Consider the following 17,528-nt stretch of genomic DNA (forward strand, 5'->3'; position numbering starts at 1 on the left):
TTGCATTTAGAGACCCTAGTCTAGGAATCGCAGTCCGGGTTTCAATAAAGCATTGTTTCACCCTAATAAATTGTAATTAAAATTTTAAGAAGGAACCACCGTTTTCTTATTAAGGTTTATAATCTAATAAAATGTCACCCATTATTAATAATTTCTTAAAATGAACCCTTCATTAAAACCATTTCCCTTCACTGCACTTTTTTTCCCCTTTTAATAAACACTCTTCGTGGGATATGCACGTAAAGTCCTCTTAGTTGAAATTGTTGGTCAAAGTTATGGTTAGGTTCTGATTAGATTTTTATGGTATTATGGTTTGCTTATGTGCTACGATTATAGGTACGGTTTGTAGTTTTTCTTTCTTTCTTGCCTGATACGGGGTTTTGGGTGCCTGCTTGTTTTGGTCGCATATGTGTAGAGGTCATGCCGAATTTTTTCTAGAATGTGGGTTGTTTGGGGTGGTAAATTGGTTAGTTACGTATATGTGTGTGTACTTCTTTTGATTGATTTCTTTTTTATAGCTATTTTGGTTGTTTTGCAGGCATTCTTTGTGATTGTCTGTGTTGTGGTGTGTGTGTTTTCCATCTGAATGGCACCTCACGCTCCTCCTCCTATCCAGTATGTCTCGTTGATCAGTAGAGATTATTGTTCCCTACTGGATTTTGAGCCTATAGCGAAAGCAGGACCTGCGACTTTCCTGGCTGTCATTCCCGTTGATTCCAGATGATCTATCCATGTGTAATGAGTTTCTTGCATCATACAACAAGAAGTCGGGCCTGGTTCATGGTGCTTCCATGGTATCCATGTTAAGACTTCAAGCTTGATCTTCTATCTTTGGTATGACTGTACCCGACACTTAGGATATCCAACTGTACTACATGCTGACATTGAATAAGTGGGTGCTTAAGAATTAGCTGTCTTTGTTGTGAATGGTCCTTGAGACCTTAGGTTGTTAGCAGTCATTTGAGTTATGTGTGAGTATGGATAATGGATGTGTGTGAGAGCACACAGCTCTACACTATTGGCTTCAACCCTTGTCTCTGTCTCTGATTCTTAACATGGTATCAGAGCACCCATGACTGGGCTCTGTGGAGTGCATGTGGGAAGAAGACCTGAAGAATGAACTGCCAAGGTTGAAGAGAACAAAGGACTTTGACTGTCATTTTCCTTCATTGTCTATGCTACAAGGTAGGCATTACCATTGTGACTTGCCATTGCTTGAAGAGGGATCTGTGACTTGGTTGACACATTGGATAGGCTTCATTGAGCGCATTTGAGTGCTTGATAATCATCCTTATCTTCACCACGTGATGCTGGAAGAGCCTGATAGGCTGCGTGAACTGCGCCTGTATGCAGGCTTAATGCATTGGTTGTACTTCATGCTAATGCTTGGTCACAAACTGATCTATGGCTTATAAACAAGCCTTGGCAAGGTTGCTAAAGACTTGTGGCATGCTAATTCTTGACTGGGAATGAGATATGAGCTATGAGAGTTGACTGCAAATCTGAAATCTGTCCCAAACTGTTGTAGACAGAGAGTATTCAGTAGGTACATGACTTTGGAAAGAGCCTTGAGCTCATAGACATGCCCAAAAAGGGTCTACTGAAGTACATACATGCTAATGCAGACATATGTCTTGGATGTTTTGCTTGTAAGCTGAAGATTACTGATCAAGTATACTCAGATCTGAAGCATTTATCTTGGCTGGACACTGTCAAGAATTTGTGGATAGCAAGCACTACTTGGTCCACTACTTGGCCCTGAAGGGTTATGTACTTCATGACATGGTATATCTCTTACAAATGCTTTGAGCACTGAGAATGGAGTTGAATGCAAATGGTTTCAGCTGAAATTAGATGTACTACAATTGTCTTGGCTGTTTATAAACTGTGAATACTTTGTATGCCACTTACTCCTGAAGATAGGATACTCTTGGGTATTGGTAGGGTTATGCATTGGCTTCCATTTATTGTGGCATATGGATATGATACCTTGAGGGTATTGTGGACTAAAATACATTGTCTTTGGTCTGTTCTTGGCTGACTGAAATTTGCAGGTAGAATACTCTGCACTTGTACTTGTAGTACATGATGTATTCAGTGTCAGATTGACATGCTTGGAACCCCATATGCAGGGATAGATCTCTGAATTGCTGTAAGTGTTTTTTTGGGGACATCTACCCTCTATGTTGAGCTCAAAAAGGAGTTGCTGTTTACTGTCATTTTCAGCCTACAGACTGCTTGTCTGTACATGAACAGGTTGCTCAAATACATGCTGGTTTTGCATTGAATGCAGTCCGTATATGCAAGCTGCAATACCTAAGTGATTGCCAGCTGTCAGGAGGTGATTGTACTGGTGTTTTCAGGCTAAAGAACTGACTGTCTAAGCACACAGAGTGCTGAAAACTATCATAAAAAGTTGCAGGCTGAAACTGAACTGTTTGGAAGACTTTGGCTTGCAAGTAGTCAGGCAGAGTCTAGAACATGGCAAATGCAAAAAGGATAGACAACATAACCTAGATAGTGGGGGAAAATCTTGACAGTAACAATTATGCCATATGGAAGTTCCACATGGAGAACTTCTTAATAGGGAAAGGCTATTGGGAGTTGGTGACTGGAGCGAAAGCTGAACTTGAGCTCCCAGATCGACCTATGGCTGATCAGAGACGATTACACCGAGCTTGGATAGAAAGAGCTCGTAGAGTCTTGCACTGGCTCTCTTTATCTATCTCAAATGCCATGGTAATGCAGATAATGAACTGCAGCTCTCCTAAGAATGCATGGGACATTTTGGTCAAGTATTATGGCACAACCACAAGTGCCAGGAAGATACAGTTGAAGCAAAAGTTCAACAACATGGAGAGGAAGAGCCGATCTATACAGGATTATGTCACGGAGGTTAAGACCATTGCGGATCAATTGGCATCTGTTGGCTCACAGGTTGAAGATGAAGACATGGTTGCTGTGACTTTGAATGGCTTGGGGCCTGAGTATAAGTCTTTTGACACTTTTGTATCTATGCGGGCTGAAATGCCTGATTTCAATGAGCTGGTTGCATTGCTTATCCATGAAGAGGTTAAGCTTGGCTTGGCTAGAGGATCTAGCAGTTCTAAAAACAAGGATGCAGTTTTCTATTCCAATCAACGCGGCTGTGGAAACCATGGTAGAGGCTATGGATCTGGCAGAGGAGGCCAGCAAAATGCATCCTATGGCAATAACAACTAGTAGGTATCGAATGCAAGAGGTGGTGGAAACTTTAGAGGCAGGGGGAGATCTAACCCTAGAGGTAGAGGCTCTTGGCAACAACGGCGTCCATCTGACAATCCGAACAAGACTAGGATTGTCATTACTACGGGAAGTATGGGCATATTGCCAAGGAATGCTGGAAGAAGCATGGCAATCAGAAAGGCAAACAACATGGACATTTTGCTACATCTAGTTAGGCAGATGATACTTCAGGAGATAGATTGTTTGCCATGCAGTATGTAAAAGACATAGTTGCTGAAAAATGCAATGATGATGCAGTTTGGTACATTGATTCAGGGGCATCAAACCACATGACTCCTCACGGTGATTGATTCACTGATATGGTGGCTGAAAAACATGGCTATGTTTGTACAGGTGATGACACGCAGCATAGCATTGAACATAAAGGCAAAGTGCCTCTTGTGGTTCATGATGGCAGAAAGAAAAATTTGCATGATGTATTGCATGTTCCTTCGATTACGAAGAACTTACTGTCTGTTGTGGTCAGATGACGAAGCAAAACTTGCAGGTTAGATTCAACAAGCATGGTTGCTTTATTGAAGAGTTTGGCAATGGATGCAAGTTGATAGCTCGTGACCACAGGAATGGCATAATGTTTACTCTTGATGCTACCTTGCCAGATCTGAATTCAGCTATGTTTGCCCATGGTTCTGGCACTATCAGAGATTTGGAAATTCGGCACAAAAGAGTGGGGCATGTAAATTTGCAAAGGCTGCAAATTATGCAGAAAAAACAACTTGTTACAGGTTTACCCAAGTTCTAATATTGAGATATTGATCATGTATGCAATGCTTGCCAGTTTGGTAAGTAGTCAAGGTTGCCATTTGTCAGGCATGTAAGGCAGAGTACACGTCCATTGCAATTAGTGCACTCTGATGTTTGGGGGCCAGCCCATAATGCATCCATGGGAGGCTCGAAGTATTATGTGACATTCATTAATTATTGCAGTCACTATACTTGGGTTTACATTCTGAAGACAAAGGATGAGGTGTTTGTTGTTTTTCAGCAGTTTAAAAAGCAGGTTGAAAAGGAATTTGACTATTACATCTCTTGCTTGAGATAAGATAGCGGTGGGGAGTATGTGTCAAATGAGTTTGACAACTTTCTGGCTGAAAATGGCATACATAGGCAGCTTACCTACAACTACACTCCTGAGCAGAATGGGGTAGTTGAAAGAAAGAACAGGGTCTTGATGGAAGCTGCTCCTGCCATGATGAATGAGAAGAAGATGCCGCTCTATTATTGGGCTGAGGCTGTTATGACAGCCATGTATATCTTGAATCAGACTCCCACTGCAGGTATTCATGAGATGACACCGTTTGAGAAGCTGTATGGCTATAAGCCGGATGTAAGTCACATGAAAGTCTTTGGCTGTCTTGCTTATGTGCATATTCCAGATGAAAAAAGGAAGAAGATGGATCCAAAAGCACATAAGTGTGTTTTCATTGGATATTCGTAGGAGAAGAAGGCATACAAATGCTATGATCCCTCTACCAGGGAGATCTTGGTGAGCAGGGATGTTATTTTTTATGAGATGGGTTCTTGGTATGTATCACCGGCTACAGTGCCATCAAATATGCCTTCTACTCATGTCTCTATAGTTGATATGCAGCAGAGCACTGCTATGACAGGACCTAGTAGTCAAACAATATCCCCATGGACAAGGAGATTGAGGAGCTCACCGTCCACTAACACCAGTATATCAGTGAGGGGGAGATATGATGTCGTGGACAACAAAGGAAAAGAGAAAGTTACTGAGGATGTATCTAGGATGATGACACCTAGTAGAATGACTTCTGGATATGAGTCTACTGACACTTTAGACAGTGACCTTGGTATTCCAACTGTCTATACGCCTGGCGCAAGGCAGAGAAAGTACATTCCACCTCATGAGAGAGGGGAATCGAGCAGTGCACCACAGCCTAGATGCTCATAGAGGGTTAGATACCCTATTGATAGGTTGACATTTAGTGGCTATACTACAAAGCATTATGCTTACATGACAAAAGTGATGGAGATCAAAGAACTAGGTACATATGCTGAAGCAGTGGAAGATGAGAACTGGTGTGCAACCATGGATGAAGAAATGAATGCCTTGGCTGAAAATAAGACATGGGATCTTGTGCCACTGCCTGAAGAAAAAAAAGACCATTGGCTGCAAACGGGTCTACAAAATCAAATGCAAGTCACATGGCAGTGTGGAAAGGTACAAAACCAAGGTGGTTGCTAAGGGATACGCCCAACAATATGGAGTTGATTATGAGGAAACATTCAGCCTTGTTGCCAAGATGGTAACCATACCCACTATGATTGCTTTGGCTACTACTAGAGGTTGGAAATTACAGCAGATGGATGTGAAGAATACATTTCTTAATGGTGACTTAGCAGAGGATGTCTTTATGGTTCAACCAGAAGGGTATGTCCACCTTGATTTTCAACATTATGTATGCAAGCTGAAAAAAGCATTGTACGGGCAGAAGCAGGCTCCGAGAGCTTGGCATGCTAGGATCAATAACTACTTGCAGAGGTTGGGATTTACTGTTGGTAGGGCTGATCACAGCCTATTTACAAAGAAGACTGAAAATGGCTTGGTAGTGTTGGTCATATATGTTGATGATTTGATAATCACTGGTAATGATGACTTGGGCATACAACATGTAATGAAGATGTTGAAATCTGAATTTGACATGAAAGATCTAGGTGAATTGAAGTATTTTTTGGGTATTGAGGTAATTAAGGCTGAAAATGGTTTATGGTGGCTGATGCATAAACATTATGCCATGGAAATGCTAAAAAAGTATGGCATGGCTGAATGCAAACCATTGGGTACACCCCTTGATTAGAATGTCAAGATGGACATTAGCACTGGAGCTGAAATTCAGGATGTGACTATGTACAGGCAGATGGTTGGAAGTCTGATCTACTTGACCATCACTAGGCCAGATTTGAGTTATGCAGTTGGGCTCATGAGTCAGTTTATGCAGAAGACCAAGAAGCCTAATTTGGATGTTGTTAGGTGGATTATGAGATATGTTAAGTCCACTGTAGATTATGGGCTATTCTATATGAGAGATAAGCCCTTGAAACTGGTTGGATACACAGATGCGGATTGGGCAGGATGCTCATATGATCACAGATCTACGAGTGGTTATGCTTTTGGCTTTGGAAGTGGCATGATTAGCTGGAGCAGCAAGAAGCAACCAACGGTTGAGGCAGAGTACAGGGATGCTGCATTGGTAGCATATGAGGTTTCATGGCTGCTCAAGCTTATGGCTAATTTGGATATTCAAGTGGATGCTCCAGTGACCTTATTATGTGACAATCTCAATAGTGTACTCCTGGCAACGAATCCAATATACCATGCCAGGACAAAACACATAGAGGTACACTACCATTTTATCAGAGAGATGGTTCTTGCAGGGAGAATAGATCTTATGCATGTGAAGACTGATGAACAGGTTGCAAATATCTTTACCAAGTCTTTGGACAAAGATAAGTTCAGTGTTTTCAGACAGCTGCTTGGTGTACAGATACTATCTTGAGCTTGAGGGGGAGTGTTAAGACTTCAAGCTCGATCTTCTATCTTTGGTATGACTGTACCCGACACTTAGGATGTCCAGTTGTACCACATGCTGACATTGAATAAGTTGGTGGTTAGGACTTAGCTATCTTTGTTGTGAATGGTCCTTGAGACCTTAGGTTGTTAACAGTCATTTGAGTTATGTGTGAGTATGGATAATGGATGTGTGTGAGAGCACACAGCTCTACACTGTTGGCTTCAACCCTTGTCTCTGTCTCTCATTCTTAACAATTGAAACCCCAAGGTTTAGGGAAGGATTTTTCTCTTCCCTACAAAGGAGAGCCCTTTGTTATAGCTAGACAATTATTCTCCAATGGTTAGATTTTCAAGCTGTTACAGAAGCAAACCAAGGATATTTTGGATGTCAAGAAAGTGATAAACACTTTAGGAGTATCTTCTTCCATGATCATTGATCCTCTTTGGAAGTTAGTCTGCCAGTTCCTCCAAGACAGGTTTATGCCTACCAAAACACAATCTCAATATTTGTCCAAAGAACTCTTCACAACTTCCAAGATGGTGTTAAAAGGGGTGGCTATTGATTGGAGTACTTACATGCTTACAAAGATTGACCAACATTTTGTCAAAGTAACCAAAGGAAATGTCACAAATGTCACCTATGGTGCCTACCTATATGCTTTCTTGACATACTTAGGCCTACAGAAGGGTGTGCTACCACCTCCTCCATCTGATCCAGTACCTCCCCCTCCACCTTTAGAAGAGTCAGAACCTATTGACATAGAGGATCTTGATTCCCCTCCTCCACTAGTCATTCAGCAGAAGCGCTTGAAGCGTGTGGTAGATAAAACTCCCTCAGTTCTTCCTTCAGTCACAATTCGTGCTACCTCTGGCAGTGACCTCCTTGGCTACCTCACATGTAACAATTTGTTTCAGGGCACATAGAGAAGGTTCTTTGGACATATCGGTCCCTTCATTGAACATTTTAGTATCAGGAGATGCTATTCCATTCCTCTGTAAAGACATCCAGAGTTTGATTGAACTTTCAGTTGACAGCCTGTGTTCAACAGCTGTATGCTTCTTTCTATGAAGAACTGATGCAATCGAAAGACCAGTTGCATAAGGCAACCTCAGAGTTAGTCTCTACTAAAGACACACTTGCATATTTGTTTAAGTAGATGGAGCAACAGACCTAAATGATTGAGACCTAGAGAGAAGAAATATCTTCTTTGAAGATTCAGTTAACAGAAGCTCAGTCAGAGGTCACTAAAATCTCAGAGAAGAAAGAGAGAATGTCCATAGAAGCTCAAGAGTTTCAGACTCTTTTAGATACAAAACTGTCAGCCTTACATACTACTCATAACATAGTGGAATCACAAGCTTCCCAGATTAAGCAGTTGCAAGACCAACTGGCACAGTCAAACGGTCTGTTCCTCCAAGCCCCAATGTTCCTATTATTCCTTCTATCTCTAAGTACGACTTGGCAGTTCTCCAGAAATAGGCCACATTGTGTCCCTTGTTTCAAGATAAAGTGGAAAGATTGCAGTCTAGGATGGATTTGTTATGGCCTACCTTTGAGCACTTTTAGGAGTATGTTCCTCCGGACCATTCTTTCTTTGTCCACTATCAATTGCAGAAGTTGGCCTTCTATATGTAGCTTTCAATGATGGATCTTCCTCTTCTAGAGGATGGTTGGAGTGGGGCTTGGTCTGCTGATTTGCTGACAGAAGTGGTCCGTATGGCGTTTGAAGATTTTGTGATGACGGATACCATGTTGTTGTCTTACATGTATCTACGAGGTGATCTGTTGATTTCAGATGATGTAGATCTGGCCTGGTATGTGGGGGACGTGGTTTTGCAAGCTGTTTTGTATGTCAACTATTTGGAGTTGCAGATAGATGACATGTTCCAGTGTTATTCCTCAAAAGTGGCTACTTTCCCTAACAATTCATGGCACTCAATGATTGATTTTGTGGTCCTAAATCAACGTCAGAATACAGCTTCTACTTATGTGCAGAGCACTAACCAATTGAGGGTGGATCTCTTAGCTTATCTTTCCAAAAACCATCCATTTGATTCATCCTTTTTTGATACCTACCAGAGAAGATCTGTCTTAGGTCCCTCTATTCCTAAAATATTATACTATCAATAAATGGCTCATCGCTACGATACTTATCTTTCCCTTTATCAAACCAATTCAGTAGCTATCTTACCTCTTCTTTTCCAACCTCAAGGTTTTCCTCAAATTCTTATATTTACATATTGTTCTTTCATCGAAGATTGAGTTTTTTCCCCTTCTCCACCATGCCCTTCTCCATCTATTCATATACCTTCTACTTTTCCTGTTTATCAATTGACATCTTTCCAAATTGATTCACTTAAATTTTCAACCACTCCTTCTTTATCTTATTTCTCCTTTTATGATTTTGCCTACCCATCTCTTCATCCTCTTTTACTTATTCCACTTCCATCTCCTGACACTTCTATTTCTCAACCCCCTCAGTTGGTTAGTGAGTACGATGGATTTGATCAGTAGATTCCAAGAAGAAGAGGATGGAGCTCGATTGATTCTCTTACAGGACCACAGATAAACTGGCCAATAATTCCAGGGGACTGGACAACTGCTAGTCAAGCATACCAAAATCACCTTCATTTTGCTCACCAATATTCACAATCTCTAGATCCTTCAGTGAGATTGACAGCTCATTTTGCTTGGTATCTAGCATACATGCATAGGCATTCCCATAATGATCAAATTTAGGCCATTCCAAAGCTTTGTATGAATGTCAATGTGAACATTGATTCCCAACAATTGGATGTCCTCTATTTTCATGCTCTATGTCTACCTAGCAGATACCTTGTTTTGCTAGAAAGGATGTGTTGCCTACAGTTCTTTCAAAATCCTACCAAGACATTTGTGGATGAGTCCTTCTCCATGGATCGTTTTCGAAACCACCAAGCCTTCAAAAGGGATTATCTTCATTCATGCCTTTGCAATGTATTTTGGATGATTCTTAATTATATATATCTCTTTTTGGAGGTGTCATTCAGATGGTTGTGTTAGCGTTTGTGTGTGTGTTGTAATAATTGTATGTGATGAGTTCGTGCTGATTGAGCATAATTTGTTCGAGAGCTCTTTTTGAATTGTTGCTGATGGATGGAGAGCCTATGGTGGAAAGTTGAAGAAAAATCTCTTATATCCTTTACAAATTTTTTATGACTTTTTAAATGATTATCAAATAAATTAATGAATAAACAAAGTTTTCCTTTAGTAGTTTTTTCTAGAGATACATGTGACAAGTTGGGATCGTGGTTTGGAAAGATTGTTGAAGATCCTACGGAAGATAAAATTGAGCTCTTTAGTGAACTTATATTCTTCTTTTCCTTAGGTTGCGAGGATGCTTGCTTTCTAAGTGTGGGGATATGTTGACAATGGAAAAAGACTGAATTTTTGACTGATTTTTGTTATTTTTGAGATCTGAATGATTGATTTTTTATGGATTTCGAGTGATGTATGGTTATTAATGGAAGTGTTTGAGAGTGTTTTGGATGATATTGATTATGTTTTGAAAGTTCATGATGATTCTTAGTAGAGATATGAAGCTCTATGATGTTCTGATAGATTCTATTGAGGTTCTGATTGGTTCTATATACCTTTTGTATAGCTTCTCTTTTGTTTTGATTTTCTTCTGTATGAAGCGTGGATTGATGATTGATGAAGATTGAGGTCTTTTGGAAGCTTATCGAATAGTTTTTGATAGTTTTGAATGGTTTTAGTATGAGTTATGAGGTTCTAATGACCTTCTGTAACCCTCTATAAACCTTCTGTAGAGCCTCTGTCTCTACTCTATCTCTGCTCTGTCTCTGCTCTGTAACTATTCTCTAGCTGCTCTAGTACTGTACTGTACTGTTCTGTAGACCTTCTGTAAGTGTTCTGTAGAAAGTATGTGTGAATTTGGGAAATTTTTCTCAATTTTGTAAAGTATGAATCTAAGTTCAAAAGAGCTAAAACAAATGGAAGAAGCAGCTACTGAAGACTGAATAGAAGATTGAGTAACAATGATAGTAGTGAGCTCTAAGGAGACACTGTAGTGGCTTTGGTGCCTCTTCATATTAGACATACCTCTTGGGAGGTGCATCCACGACCTAAGAATGATTATTGAGATTTATTATGAGATTATTTTAGTGAGGATATGATGTACTATTGATAGAGAGAGAGAGAGAGCCAAAGATAATCAATTCTATCAAAACAGTGTAACTGTATATGAGAGATTGAGAGAGAGAACTATGAAGACATTGAAGATGAATACTATGTGATTGATTTCCATTCAAAGATGGTGTATTCTTTTTTTTTCATTGTTCTATTGATGGATTCTATGAAGAAGTTGAAGATTATGGTTGATTCTATCAAATCCGTGAGAGATATCTACTATAATGCTGCGTGAAGATTTGTTGTTTTCTTTGTTTTGATGATCAAAAGAATGAGATAAAGTCTTGTTGATGTTACAAGATATATTTTCTTGCAGTAGAATCCCCTTTTCCTTGGTGTTCCTCTTGGGGCTCCATCGTGGTAGCAAAAGATAAGGCTCAATAGCCTAATGTCCAATGGAGGCCTAAACAGTCGCAACCGCCGCCTAGGAGTCATCGCACACAACCTCATAAGACCCGAAGCTCTAAACCTAGGACACTAAGGCGCAATTACAAAAATCAGTGCATAATCGAGCAAAGGTGGGTTCCTAAATCCCTCCTGCACGCACAAGGCTATTATGAGGGAAATGCATGGATATGGATCCCTAAAGCTCACACGAAAAAGAACACCACTCGTATGTTACCCCCAAGCCTGATCACCCCTAGCCCCATAGAACCTCTAAACCATAAACCCCAATGTGCCCCAGGCCCACATCCATCAAGTTCATCCACACACATGCCCAAGAGAGTTGAATAAACGTGTCAACCCAAATGATAGACATCGTCACATGAGCCATCACGTGCTAGAACCCATCCGACTATAACGATCCACGTCCATCAGGAGTAGCTGCTACTCCCCCAGCCCTAAGCCATGAAGCCCAATCGAAACCTCAAGAGCACCCTCAACCACAACTATCCATTTTCAAAGGCTCTAGTGCTATCAAACCCTAACCACCAGCACGTCTTAAACCCTCCTACGAGCGGAAATAATTTTTGACACTGGCCTCAGAACTAGCCCAAGATACAAGGGATGACATGGTTGATTGCATTAGATGGCTCGATGCCACCTTCAGAGAGCTAGCTCTGAGCTACAACCACTTGGACTTAGGCTTGTTGCCCGAACCTTTTGTAACCGAAGTTTGTACGATGCCTTGTTCTTGGGAGACGTTTGAACTCGCCTTCGCAAAGGCAGCAAACTCCGCTACTGTATTGCTCAATAGTGAGATCTCCAAAGAGAAAGTCATCAAACAGTGCCTCGTCATGTCATACAATTAGCGAACCACTTCTGCCATCACCAACCAAGTAATTGTAGAATTATCCAAACTTGATGAGACTGAATCCCCATTCTTATGGCATTGGTATGCTCTTAGGTTGCAATGGGAAGTAGGGGGATGCCGAATCATGACAAACGCTGAGCAGCACCACGCAATCAAAACAACGGAGTACGACCCCACTTATATCACACCAACCTCGTATAGGGTGTTAACCACTCTTCGCGACTGCCCCCTAGAAGAGCACATCAAGGGACACCCTTACCTCGATCGCCTACTGACTGAGGAAGAGCTACATATTGCTAGCTAGGATGCCTCCGGTGGCTTTCTAACAGATGTTCTCACTTACATTACACACGTTGGCACTCGTCCCTTTGATCTCGACCGCGCAGCTTAGTTAGAATACAACCCCGATATCTACAGTTGATTCCTACGCCGGTAACTCGTGACCCATTGCCGAATGTTCTCAACCTCCAAAACCTTCAATCCTAGGAAGGATTCTTCTCGAGCTGGAAGGGGAAGGGGAGTGAGATGAATCAATTAAAACCAATGAAAATCAAGCAAAATGCATAAGCACGTAAACAACGAGCGAGGTAGGAAAATGTCAAGAGAATTTTGAAATAAAGGGAAAAAAGTTAAAGCCGAAAGGGAAGACTCCAAGATAGGATTTTAATGCTTTCATTCAATAAACATATAGAGTCTTTCTTTTTAGACTATGACTTTTCTTGCGAATTGTTAATATGGAAGCACTAATGGAAACTTGGGATTATGACAAGAACAAAAGATGTCGCAGCAAGACTGTGCCCACCGACTTCCATTCACGGAAGAGAAAAGAGCACAGTATAGCATCACTCTTGAGAGCCGTGCCTACAACCAGCTTAAGTTCCGAACCATTCACAATGTAGAGGGTGTGGTGGCCAAGGAGGAAGCAGCCAAGAGGGTCATTGAACAATGCAACTTCACCAAGTACCTCGACAAATTTGCACAAGAACTTGACCACACAAAGTGTGTGGAGTTTCTCAAGTCTTACGACCTTGACAATGAGTGTGGCACCATCATGGTAGGAAGGGGAGAAAATGCCAAACAGGCAACCCCTGCCTTGGTGGAGAAGGCATTGAGACTAGAGCCAAAGATAGAGAAGAAGCAGAAGAGGGATGTGTACGCCATGCTGAAAATAAGAAAGGAGGACGTGCTAACAAACGACGGCATCAGCATCCAGGACATCCTTGATGCGGAAGCCAGATTGCAAGCAAAACTAGTACACACGCTCTTCTCCAGCCAGTGTTACAATGCCTTAATGCATCGAATCGGCATGCCTATGTTGGAGAATGTAGCGGTCCACACCCTGCACAGGAAGTTGACTGGAACGGTTATGTGCACAAAAATATAGACTAGGCAACTAAAGCACTGGCTTTAGGAAGCACACGAGCAGAAGGAGAGTCCCCAGCTTCCAAGGCCACGGAAAGAAAGAAGGCCTCGTTTATTGCCTATGGAAGCATTTTGACTGTGCTCATCCAGGAGGCAGTGAAAGAGATACAGGATGCAAAAGAAGGGGAAGGAGAAACGCCCAATAGGTCACCCCCTCACCAGGACCAAGAGAGGCCCATCGAGACAAGACCGAGACTAATAAGGAAGGGCAGGGGCAAGAAGAACAATCGGGCAAAAACCAGGCTAAGGAACCCAAGAAAAAGACAACATAGAAGAAAAAGAAGCCGAATGAAGGCCACATGAAGGAGAAAGAGGATTTGGAAAAGGCAAAAAGACGATCCCTCAAGGAGGCCGAGGAGAAGGAGAAGAAGAAGAAACAAGAAGAAGAAAAAACAAAAGAAGACGTCAAGAGGGCTAAGAAGGTGTCAAAACAGGAGGCCGAGAAGAGAAAAAGCAAAGAGCATGAAGAAAAAGACAAACTGGAGGAAGAGTACAGGAAAGCTGAAGAAGAAAGGCAAAGAAGAGTTGCGGAGGAAGAAGATGAACTAAGAAGGAAGGAGGAGGAGGACTTGGCCGAAGCCACACGATGGTCCATTGAGTAGCAGTGCAGGGCTGATGATCCGGGAGCCTGGAGCCCGCTGAGGGAAGAAGGGCCTAGCTCTAGCACGCAGATACCAGAAGTCACACTGCCCGCTGTCTTTGAAGGCAAAGGCAAGGTCCTCCTCCATCCTATCCCCACCCTCATGGTGCCCTCCACCGAACCAACCACCCTCACCCCTAGCATCCCCACCAGCATGGAGGTTTCCAACTTTGTGGCCTAGATGCAATATTTCATCAATAAAGAAATGATCGAGGGAAAGAGCACGAAAACCATGGCCACGAAGCAAAAGAGACGAGCCGTAGATGTAGAGTTGAGACAGGACCAAAAGCGTTCAAGAGTGGAAGCCTTGACCACCCCAACCCACACAACAATGACGCCATGAGCCAATTACGATGAGTACATCACTGAGTTGCTCTCCCAATTGGAGAGGGCAAAGGAGGAAAAGAGGATGGCTGTGTGGCTGAGTTGGTGGCAGAAAAGGAGTCAGTACCTGCTTTCCAGCTTGAAAAAACCCGCACAATAGCCATGCAACAATGATAGATCCTTGACCTCAAGCATGAATTAAAGGCTAAGGAAGACATGGAAGAAAGCTACAAGTAGCTGCTTAAGGATGAAAATCAAGAACTGGTGCAGATGCAGCGGAAATATAAGCTCCTCCTGATGCAACATGGGGAATTGGAGGCGAAAATTGCCAACATCTAGCAAATGATGGAGGATTTAAATGCCAAAGAGGAGGAGAGAAAGCAAGAGAGGGAGTAGCATCAAAAGGAGATCGAGTCTATGACCAATCAACTATACTTGCAAAGGAAAGAGCACGAGAATATGAGCAAAGAACTCAAAGCCCAAGAGTAGAAGCTCGTAACCTTGGCACAAAAGCAGGGGGAAAGCATGGAAGGAATGAACAAAAGAGCAGAGAAACGGGCAACACAGAATGAGAAACGGGTGAAGACCACAATAGTGATCATTATTAACATCAAGCATTGGTTCAAATGCATGTTTGGGTCGTTTGCTCAGAGGACCACAATAGTGATCATTCAACTCTTCCAATCCAATGAAGTCATCTGCATTATCTACATCTATATTGGTTACATAACTTTGTGTTCTTGGCCAAAATTCTATGAAAAATAAATCTTCTTGGACATTTGGAGTTTGAAGAGCGTAGATCATATGTTTCCAATAATCAATCACTGGTGTTATAAACTTTGTAAACTCTGCTTCAGGTCCTTGTACATTTGAACATCTTTCCCAATACTTCAAATAATCTTTAACTCCACTTACTACTTCTTGATGATCCTTAACATACTCAAACGTGGGCAGCAACATTAGAACACCCTTTGGAAGAGTAGGCTTTCCTCCAAGGTCTCTCTTCCATAATTCAATGCCACCTTCTCTTGGTAACCAGTCGTCTGGGGACTTTGGATGCATCCTGTATTGCATGACAGGTGTATCTCCTTGCATATAAAACCGAAATTGAAGAGGTTTTGAGTGACCAACAAGTGTATCTTTCGAATCACACAAGTATCCCTCAATGTATCTCTTAAAGTCAGGCACATGTGTCAATAAGAAAGGTGTAGAACTAGTCATCTGGCATGATTGAAAATGTTGCATAAGATGAGGAAAAGTGAAGGTCATGCTCGTCCTTAGCTTCTCTGAAAATTTACTAAACATTGCATTGATGTCTTCATGTGTATGTCCCACCATGAGAAACCCAAGCTGGATCATCTTGAATCTTCCTCGTGCAACAAGCAATGATAGATATGCAAAGAGATAGCGATTTTTATTTTCTGACCCACAATTATCAAGTTGAAGTAGTAAGTTCTCTGGCAATCATTTGAAATGATGATGGTCATCCTGTGATGTATTATCTTCCATGCATGATTTACTTTGTGCAACACCTTGATGGTGGTTTAGTGCTTTTTCGAGTTGAGGGCATTTAGTAGCATAGAGGTTTATCTTGGCATTTCATCTACTTGTAGATCACCATTTGCATGCCTGTGTAGTCGCTCCAAGTTTCTAAAGCACAATGACAATGAGGCAATTGTGAAGTTAGGATCATGAGGCCATAGATCGAGTGAGAAATGTCCATATCTACCTTCTCCATGTCCATATGTAATCATGCATGCTAAAGAAACTAGTATTTGAGTAGATCTTTCAATCTCTTTTGATCAAAGCCTTAACCTGGGGATAGCTGTCTTTTGTTGGTCCATTTTATCATGTATGATGCACAAGTTTTTATTTGGATCTAATACTGAGGCCAAGTGCCAACTGTAGTATATGTTCCAACAACTTTGTTGCTATAGCATGCGACATTGACACTTCTTTAGAAGAACATTTCGCTCTTGAGAAGACACTTTGTTGCTGCAAGTTGCTCTTTGATCTCTGAGCAAATACTACATTTGGAGAACTCACTTGTCTTTGCTAAGGTTACATGCTTGAACTCTGTGTTTCAAATACGATTGAAGGTGGACAAGGACATTTGCTTGCATCCAATACCACTCAATACCATTGTCATATTTTGGCCATAACTTTTGTATATGGTGTCAGATTTCGGCATTTGTACTAAGAGTGCGATGAGAGCTACAATTTTGGGCACTATAAACAGTTTTCAGCCATGAATAGGCCTGAAAAAAAACATTTATGTCATGTGGAATGAGAGCTGAAGCAAGTTGATGTTTTGGCTGAAAATGAAGAAATTTCAGGGCTATTTCATGGGCTAATTTATGATGATACATTGACTGAAATACATGCAGCTGTTCATGCAAAAAATTAGGCTGGAAATCAGTCCATACAGGTATGCACATTGGATATTTATGACATAATTCAAGAATTTGCAGGTCATGAAGCTTTTGGACAGCCAAACAGGGTTGAGGTAAGAGTAGAGACGAAGTATAAGACAATTGACAAGAAGTTCAAGCCGGTGGCAACTCCACTACCTCCCGAAAAAGTGAAGGGCTGGCAGAAAGGGCATCCAAACAGCCAAGCCTTCGTGACCCCAAACATATTGGTCACCAATTTACAACTGAAAGTTTACAAGAGCTAAAAATTGGTGAAGACTCTTTTCTCTTGCCAGCTGAAAAGCAAGCCTTCATGCAGATATTAAAGAAACATGGAAAAGCTTTTTCATTTCAGCGTCATGAAATTGGCTGTGTGGATCTAAGTGTTGTGGCACCAATGGTGATTTTCACGGTTCCACACGTTCCTTGGAATCTTAAACCAATTCCGGTACCAAGGGCTCATTTGC

Source organism: Lygodium microphyllum, chromosome 23 (assembly GCF_053477565.2).
Source record: "Lygodium microphyllum isolate KBCC chromosome 23, Lygodium_microphyllum_v1.1.10, whole genome shotgun sequence".
NCBI lineage: Eukaryota > Viridiplantae > Streptophyta > Polypodiopsida > Schizaeales > Lygodiaceae > Lygodium > Lygodium microphyllum.